Below are 8,937 nucleotides of genomic sequence, written 5' to 3' on the forward strand. Positions count from 1 at the left end.
TTAGCGCGGCTCGGAAGACATTTGATTCCAGATTTTATTTATTAACCATAAACATAACTTTATATATCAAATTTCAAATATAGTCAGATTTCTCTATAACAGCACTCGCATATAACAACACCTCTTTATAACAGTCAAGTTTTTTCGGAACCGATTTTTTATGTTATATATTACTCCTCTATAATAGCATTTCACCTATAACAGTAGCAGCTAACTTTATAACAGTACGCTCTTTGTAAAATTACCCCTCATATAACAGTTATCTTTTTTTTTTTTTTGGTAATATAATAATTAACCATCTTTATACAAATAGAATACCTGTGATACCAATAATAAGTGTAGAGATTTTGACCAAGTATTTAATCAATTAATACACTATTTATGACAAAAAATATCATATGAATATATAAATATTTTCATCATTAAACTATCTTCCTTCGTTATACAAAGTGTTATTAAGCTTAGAATTTGACAACTAAATCTGAAAATTAGATTTTATGCATTTTTTTTGCCTATAACAGCGAATTATTAGTTAAATGTCAATGCTGTTATAGGTGTTTAACAGCTATTCTTTATAACAGCTGAAAAATTTCGAACTCAACGATGTTGTTATAGGGTGGTTTGATTGTACAATGTTTTCGTTCTTATTTAAGCAATGTAATCAACGAACGAGAATGCAACTCAAAAGAAAAAAGAAAAAAAGGTAAAATGAATTTTATGTGCATGGGGTTATTTGCAAACAGAGCAAGGACTGCCAGATGAAAGTTTCCATCATTCAATTATAAAATAAAAAATAAAAAAAAAACCGGTAGCTCTCTAACTATATTTTTGTCATTTTTCCCGATTGATACAGTAAGAAATGAAATCAACCAATGTCATACCACACTGCTTTACAATCATACATATAGGCGAGCCAACCAAAAACCTTGTGAAATTATACAAAAATAAAGAAGGCTTCACCATTTGCTAAAAATCAATGAACTAAATTTCTGCAATAGCTAAATACTACTATAATATTTCACACACACAAAAAAAAAAAAAAAACTTTGTAGTCTTCAAATTCTAGTAAACTAATAATGGTGAAACTAATTCTTAACGTCTCTGAAAAAACATGTAAAGAAAGGAAAGGTTTAAGAAACTATGAACTCCTTACGTGTATAAGTATACAGCTTAAAAATATGTTTATTACTTTATAAGTTTAATATGTGTTTATAAGTATTGATTTTTCCCTTTCATTAGATAATTAACTGTGATTATTTTCATAATTTCTCTGTATTAAAATCTAGAAGAAGATTATAATGAAATAAAAAAATGGAAAATCAAATTACACCAAATCCACAAAATCAAATTGTACAGTTGTTTTTTTTTGTTTAATATATAAAAAGCTTTCTCAACTTTGTTTATTTCATCTGTTTATTTTCCCTTTCGTTTACCCTTAACTTTTTTCTTCTTCTTTTTGTCCGTGCTTATTTCCCTACATTTTCATTAGATAATTTCCTCTTTATACTCAAAATTTCAAAATATTAACAATTACATTAAATATACATATAAAACCACTTAAAATACTTATATTGATCGACCTAACTTGAATTCTTTCTCCTTATTGTACTGCTAATCATTACTGGCGGACTTGCATCATCACATTAGAATTAGAACAGGACATTAGACAAGGTAACATATGAATAAGTTATATATCCAACCGGGCAATGACTGTTTGTAAGAGTAAACTCTTATGACACAAAGGAAATCACATCTTCTACCACAAGCATAGCAAGTTGCAGATTTACAGAGTAAAGAGAGCGCATATATAATATTTAAGTGGATAGCAGTTGGATATGCTCAACCAAGAACGACACTTCAAAATACAAAATCATCAACAAATGATACTCTTCATGGAAATGGTAAAAATCATGGACGAAGAAAATCGCATTAAGATAAAAGTGTCTATTTGTCACAAAATGTATACTTATCATAATTGATGCACCTAAACAATAACAGTAATCCAAAGAACTGCAACAATATTCTATTAGTAGATTCTGGGAAGCCCCAGGCAGCACCAGAAATCTGAAACCAATTGGATAGGATCACAGGTCCTCACGGAAAATATGGATATGAAAACTATGTGAATTTATGGGAAAGGAAGAGGATAGGAGAGGTGAAAAGATTGTAACTGATCTAAAATTATAAGCTTTAATTAGTGATTAAATTAATAGGGTAAAATTGATTACTACTAATATTTAAGAGATTTACGTCTCTTGGACTTTTTAAGAAAGCAGCCGGAAGAAATAAGAAGGAAAAGTTAAAAAATGTCGTTATGTAAGTATGTAACCTCCCTACATTAAATGAAATTAATAGAGTGACATTTGGATGCTTTAATATATAGCACATTTGATTTAGTTTTAAAATGAAGAAAAAACCAAAAAAAAGAGAAAAAAGATCAATAGCATTCTAGGTCATAGAGAGTTGCCACATCACTTTTTCTATTCCTAACTTTATATTATATATAGATTTTGTTATAAGTACGAATTTATTGCCAACGTCAATTATTTGGGACAAAAATCTATATATCTATATAATTGCAGCGGAACTCTAAAAATGAGTATTTGCATTTATTTATTTTGTCAGATTTTAGCTTTTATAAATTCAATAATAATAATAAAATAAAAAAAAGAAACGAACCATGGCTAGAAATCGAGAAAAGGACCAAAATCATCCATAATGTTTGGGTTTGGATCAAAATCATACATATTCTTTCACATGGTGCACTAATAGTACATTATGTTTGCATAAGTGGTGCACTTTTAGTCACAATCCCAAATAAATTTGACGGAAAAGAACAAAAATGCCCCTGAACTTTTAGAAAAGGTATAAAAATACCCTTTATTCATCTATTTTGCTAAAACTACCCCTCAATTCAACTTTTTGGCTCATTTATTCCCCTTGACTAACGGACAACACTAATTTTTTTTTTTAAAAAAATAAATAAATTGCACATGACATTTTATTACTGAAAAATTGATTTATTCTTTTAAAAAGAAATCTGAAACCTTGGAATTTTTTTAAATTTGGAAAACTTTTTTTTAACGAGTAAAACCTTGACTAACGGACAACACTAATTTTTTTTCTTTTCAAAATGTGAAAAATTGGATTTTTATAAAAATCTGAAAAAATTAAATTTTTTATGGAAAAACTGTGTTTAAAAAAAAACCAGAAAACTATCTTTTTTTAAATCTAGAAGAAAATTATGGAGTATTACTTTTTCACATTTTACTTAAAAAAACAATCAGTTTTTCAGATTTAAAAATTGAATTTTCTAAAAAGAAAATGGGGTTTCCACCCGTTAAATTTTTTTTTCCAAACTTAAAAAAATTCCACATGTTTTAATGAAAATCCAATTCTGTTTTTTATATATATATATATATATATATATAAAAGGCTTACTACATTTGTTTTTTTAAAGAAATGGATGTTGAAAAATTATTTTTCCTTATTCTACAAATAACGATTTTTCAGATTTCTTTTTAAAAGAATAAATCAATTTTTCAGTAATAAAATGTCATGTGCAATTTATTTTTTTATTTTTTTAAAAAAAATTAGTGTTGTCCGTTAGTCAAGGGGAATAAATGAGCCAAAAAGTTGAATTGAGGGGTAGTTTTAGCAAAATAGATGAATAAAGGGTGTTTTTATACCTTTTCTAAAAGTTCAGGGGCATTTTTGTTCTTTTCCGTTAAATTTATTTGGGATTGTGACTAAAAGTGCACCACTTATGCAAATATAATGTACTATTAGTGCACCATGTGAAAGAATATGTATGATTTTGATCCAAACCCAAACATTATGGATGATTTTGGTCCTTTTCTCCTAGAAATCTGTAGCGAAACGTTAGGCCCCTTTTTCTTTTCATCAAACGTTACTTTCCCTTGCCCTCCTCTTCTTCTTTACGCTTGCTTTCGTACTTTTTTCCTCGGAAAGACACCCTCTCAAAATTTCTCAAACAAATCAGTTCACATTTTCACACGAAGAAGAAGAATCAGAGTACATTTAAGGTTTATTCTGCGCCACAAAGCAAAGAGAACGGCTGTTAAGGGAGTGGGTAGCAATGATTCTCTTCTGCAATTTCAAATTTATGCTCTGAATCTTGGTTTTGAACGAGTGGCTGAGAATTTGGGGAGAAGACTTCTCATGTATTTCACTCTTTTCATGTTTCGTCTCTCCTCAACAATTGTAACAGTTTGTAACTCTTAAGCAGCCGGGTCTCATATCATTATGCTCGATAAAGAATAATTGATTCCTTCGGATCATCTACATAAAGATAATATTCGAATTCTTCCGAAATTGTCGTCCTTCAGGGAAAGACGAATTTATTTTTAATGGTAAAGTAGCAATTTGTCTTCTCTAATGTTTTCATTCGTGGTTGTTTCTTAATTTACAGGCTTTTAAACGGTCTCGTTGGTGCAGGTATGGTATACTTTATTTAAAGAGAGTTGTCCGTTGCTAATTCATATTTTTTTGTAGTGATAATTATAGTTCTGGGTTGACTTGTATAGAATGAGTCCTAACCTCCTGAAAGATATATATATATATATATAACTTTTACAATCTGTCATGTTTCAGCTCAAGTCTGGAGCAAACTGTTAGTTTGGTTGGGCATTAGGAGGAATCCTAGCAACTGGGATGATGAGCTACTGTGGACTGAACAAAATGCAAAGAGCAAATCTCCTCAGGCTTAAGTTTATAGAAATTTGTTGGCTTTGTAGTAGTTCCCTTTTGCTAAAAATGAATCAACTTGAGCCTGTTTGGATGGGCTTAGTCTAACTTATTTTTTTGGCTTATAAACTGTTTTCGGCTTATAAGCTGCTTTAGATAAGCTAAGTCAAATGAGTTCAATTATTTTTTTGAGCTTATTTTAAGCACAAAATGACTTTAAGCTGATCAGTTAAACACTCAAAAAAACTGAAAACTGCTTATAAGCAACTTATAAGCCAATCCAAACGGGCTCAAGTGCAATTTATGTTGCCAAGTAATTTCCACATTTTTTTTTCCTATCTTCAACATCAAGTACTCTTTTTGTTCAATTTTTACACAAAATATTGTTTAAACACCTACATAATTTCTTCAGGATAGTATTAAGGTTTGCCCCAAGTTTACCGAATTACGAAGATATGATCAAGAAATTATTTGCAGAACACATGCACATTGACGAAAAGGTCCTTACTGAGCTGGAAGTGGTACTGCTAGAATTTATTGATTGGACTTTATTTAGCGACGAACAACTCTCTCTAAATTATATTCCCTCCGTTTCAATTTATATGAACTCATTTGAATGGACACAACATTTAAGAAAGAGGAAAGACTTTTGAAACTTGTGGTTCAAACTAAGCCTTGAAAATTTGTGTGGTTGTAAATCATTCATAAAGTGAATTTGTTTCCAAATTAGGAAATAGGTCATTCATTTTGGCACGGACTAAAAAGAAAATAGGTTCAAACAAATTGAAACAGAGAGAGTATAAATTTGTAAATATCAAGGGCTTCATAAGGTGTTGCGTAAATAAAAAAGAATTAATGAGGGAGAACTCTATCTGAAAAATAAAATAATGTAATCTAATTCATTTAGTGATCGGGAGAAGCGCGGACAAATTTACTAGTTATAAAATAAGATGACCAACGTGACCTTGTTTATGTACTGATCCCGCCATTCATAAAAAGTACTATTCTCCTTCTCAATTTATGTGTCACCATGAAATATGGAGTATAAGAAAAGAAAAAAAGGAGGAACTTTGAAATCGTGATTCAAAACAAGTTTTAAATATGTGAGTGCTACATCTCATAAATTTAAATTGTCTCTAAATATAAAAAGATACGATTTTTCGAGACAGACTAAAAAAAAATAGTGTGCGACATAAATTGGGACTGCGAAAATAATAAACTAATTATTTTTCACAATATATATAATGATCAGCAATCTATCTTCAGTACCTCAATAATTTCTATTAGTGCATATAGCATGACCAACATAAGCGAACACCCCCCCCCCCCCAACCTTCCCCCGGCCCCAAAAGAAAAAAAAGAGAACCAATAACAAAGCAACAAGCATCTTCTCATTATCTCATATACTAATAATTACATCGTTGATCACAATTGAGATGAATTTTAGTCTTGAAATGACGCAAAAGTAAGGCTCGGATTGCACTCTGATGTCATTTCAGGATCATCATATCCCTTCACTGAGTTTTTCATTTTTTGTGAAGATGAATTTTAGAGATTTAATATAGATAATGCATGGAGAAAACATAACAATGACCACTTAATTGATGAGTGATATGTATTTAACATGATATCAGACTCAGTCACAGATACTCCATTAACAATGTCCATTCTACCCTTTGATTTTGACTTTTATTCTCACTATTTTATTCTCATAATGAAAACTTAATTGAGTGATCTGGACCGTCATTTTTTTTTTTTACATAATGAACAAGTTTGCGATAATGTGTCGATGGTTTCAACTCATGCATTATTCTCACTCTTACCACAAGTAGGAAAACATTTCCCATAGATTAGTCCCTACTCCTAGTATGAAGATAAGGTCATAAAAGACTTGTGCCTAATTAATGTACGAGAAGTAGCTAGCGAGTCCGGAGCCAAAATAGCTTATTTTTATAGCTATTAGACAAAAATAGTATTTTTTTTTTAGACCAAAATGTGTATTTCGTTGCATAACCAACGAAATATCCACACAAGTACTGTTCCGGTGCCGATGAATTTCTTGCATTTCGTGAATCAATTCACGAAATAGGCATTTTTTATTTTTATTTTTTTTATTTTTTTTTGCATTTCGTTGTGCAATCAACGAAATAGGGATTTTTTTTTTTTTTTTTGCAATTCCTGGCACAATCAACGAAATATTTTTTTTTTTTTTTTTTTTTTGCAATTCGTGAATAAAAAAAGAAATATGAAATTATATTTTTTTTTTGCATTTCGTGTATTAAAAAACGAAATAGGATAATTTTTTTTTTATTTCGTTCATATAAAAACGAAATTGGAATATATATATATATATATATATATATATATATATATATATATATATATATATATATATATATATATAATTTTTTTTTTGCATTTCATGTATTAATGAAGGAAACTGATTTATTTTGTCTTTTTTTTTTTGCATTTCGTAATTTAATGAACGAAATAGTTTTTTTTTTTTTGTATTTCGTGAATAAAAAAACGAAATAGGAAGAAATAGGAATACATACATATATATATATATATATATATATATATATATATATATATATATATATATAGTGTATTCCTATTTCGTTTTTATATAAACGAAACGAAATGAAAATAAAATTATTTCCTATTTTTTTATATAAACGAAATACAAAAATACAAAAAATATTATTTTCATATTTCGTTTTTAGATGAACGAAATTAAAAAAAAAATCTTATTTCGTTTTTTAATAAACGAAAAAAAAATAGTTGTAAAGTCAAGACATAACTTTATCTTGAATATAAATATAATTCTAAAAAATATAGGGAGAAAAACTAGTTGTAAAGTCGTCAAACTTTAGATGGTCATAACTTTGTGCTCGGACGTCCGTTTTACGCGTTTTATTTTTTAGCTGGCTTATTTTTTCGAGATCTATGCGGACAAACTGCCATGAGGCAGTTTGGCCAAGCCGATTTTTTTTAAAAAAAAATAGCTTTTATCCCATTCAATTTCAATTTTCCCCCAAATTGGCGTGAAATTTTCAATTTTATTTACTTATAAGATGATGATACGCAATAGATTTCAACGTAAAAATCTCGGGGTAATGTAGCTGTGAATGTCAATTTCACTTCTGCGGTTTCAATTTTTGAAAATAAAGCTGACCAATTTTCTCGACATATAAAGTTGACTAAAATAACTTTACAGTCAAACAGTAAGTTTTTTCAAACAAAACTTACTTCGGGCACCTTTTCAACCCCTAAAATAACGATCCGAACGTCTACGTATCCTTGATGTATTGGGCCTACATAATTGTACGCAGAAAAAAATATCAGGTTCTATATAAAATATTGACGTTTCGGAGTCTTGACACACGACTAATGATTGGTCAAAGTATGGAGAAAAACACTAAGTGTTGCAAAAAATAAAGTTGACCAATTTTTATTTTTTTTGGTACTGTTTCTATAAAGCAGTATTTTACTGCGTTATAGAAAAAAAAATTGGTACTGTTTTACTGCTTTATAGAAAAAAAAAATAATAAATAAATAAATATATATATATATATATATATATATATATATATATATTCCTATTTCTTCCTATTTCATTTTTTAATACACGAAATGCAAAAAAAAATTTATAATTTCCTATTTCGTTTTTTTATTCACGAAATACAAAAAAAAAACTATTTCGTTCATTAAATTACGAAATGCAAAAAAAAAAAAAATCAGTTTCCTTCATTAATACACGAAATAAAAATAAAAATAAAAATAAATCAGTTTCCTTCATTAATTCACCAAATACAAAAAATAATTAAAAAAAAAAAAAAAACCTATTTCGTTCATTAATACACGAAATGCAAAAAAAAAATTATATATATATATATATATATATATTCCAGTTTCGTTTTTATATGAACGAAATTATCCTATTTCGTTTTTTAATACACGAAATGCAAAAAAACAAATAAAAAAATATATAATTTCCTATTTCTTTTTTTATTCACGAATTGCAAAAAAAAAAAACGAAAACCCCTATTTCGTTGATTGTGTCACGAATTGCAAAAAAAAAAAAAAAAAAAACCCTATTTAGTTGATTGTGTCATGAAATGCCAAAAAAAAAAACATAACAAAACAAATCACTTTCATTCACGAAATAAAAAAAAATAAAACAAAAACACATATTTCGTTGATTGCACAACGAAATGCAAAAAAAAA

The 8,937-nt window shown here is 28.3% G+C and overlaps 1 long non-coding RNA gene across 2 annotated transcripts; it reads left to right on the plus strand.

Moving 5' to 3' along the window:
* Positions 1 to 3,855: 3,855 nt before the first annotated feature.
* LOC132599308 (uncharacterized) lies at positions 3,856 to 5,054 on the plus strand. Of its 2 annotated transcripts, none has more exons than XR_009566806.1 (2): positions 3,856 to 4,458; positions 4,615 to 5,054. It is a non-coding gene; the product is annotated as an uncharacterized LOC132599308 (long non-coding RNA). The 2 variants fall into 2 exon arrangements; XR_009566805.1 differs by having other exon boundaries at positions 3,856 to 4,373.
* The last annotated feature ends 3,883 nt before the right edge of the window (positions 5,055 to 8,937 follow it).

Source organism: Lycium barbarum, chromosome 6, assembly GCF_019175385.1.
Source record: "Lycium barbarum isolate Lr01 chromosome 6, ASM1917538v2, whole genome shotgun sequence".
Taxonomy (NCBI): Eukaryota; Viridiplantae; Streptophyta; class Magnoliopsida; order Solanales; family Solanaceae; genus Lycium; species Lycium barbarum.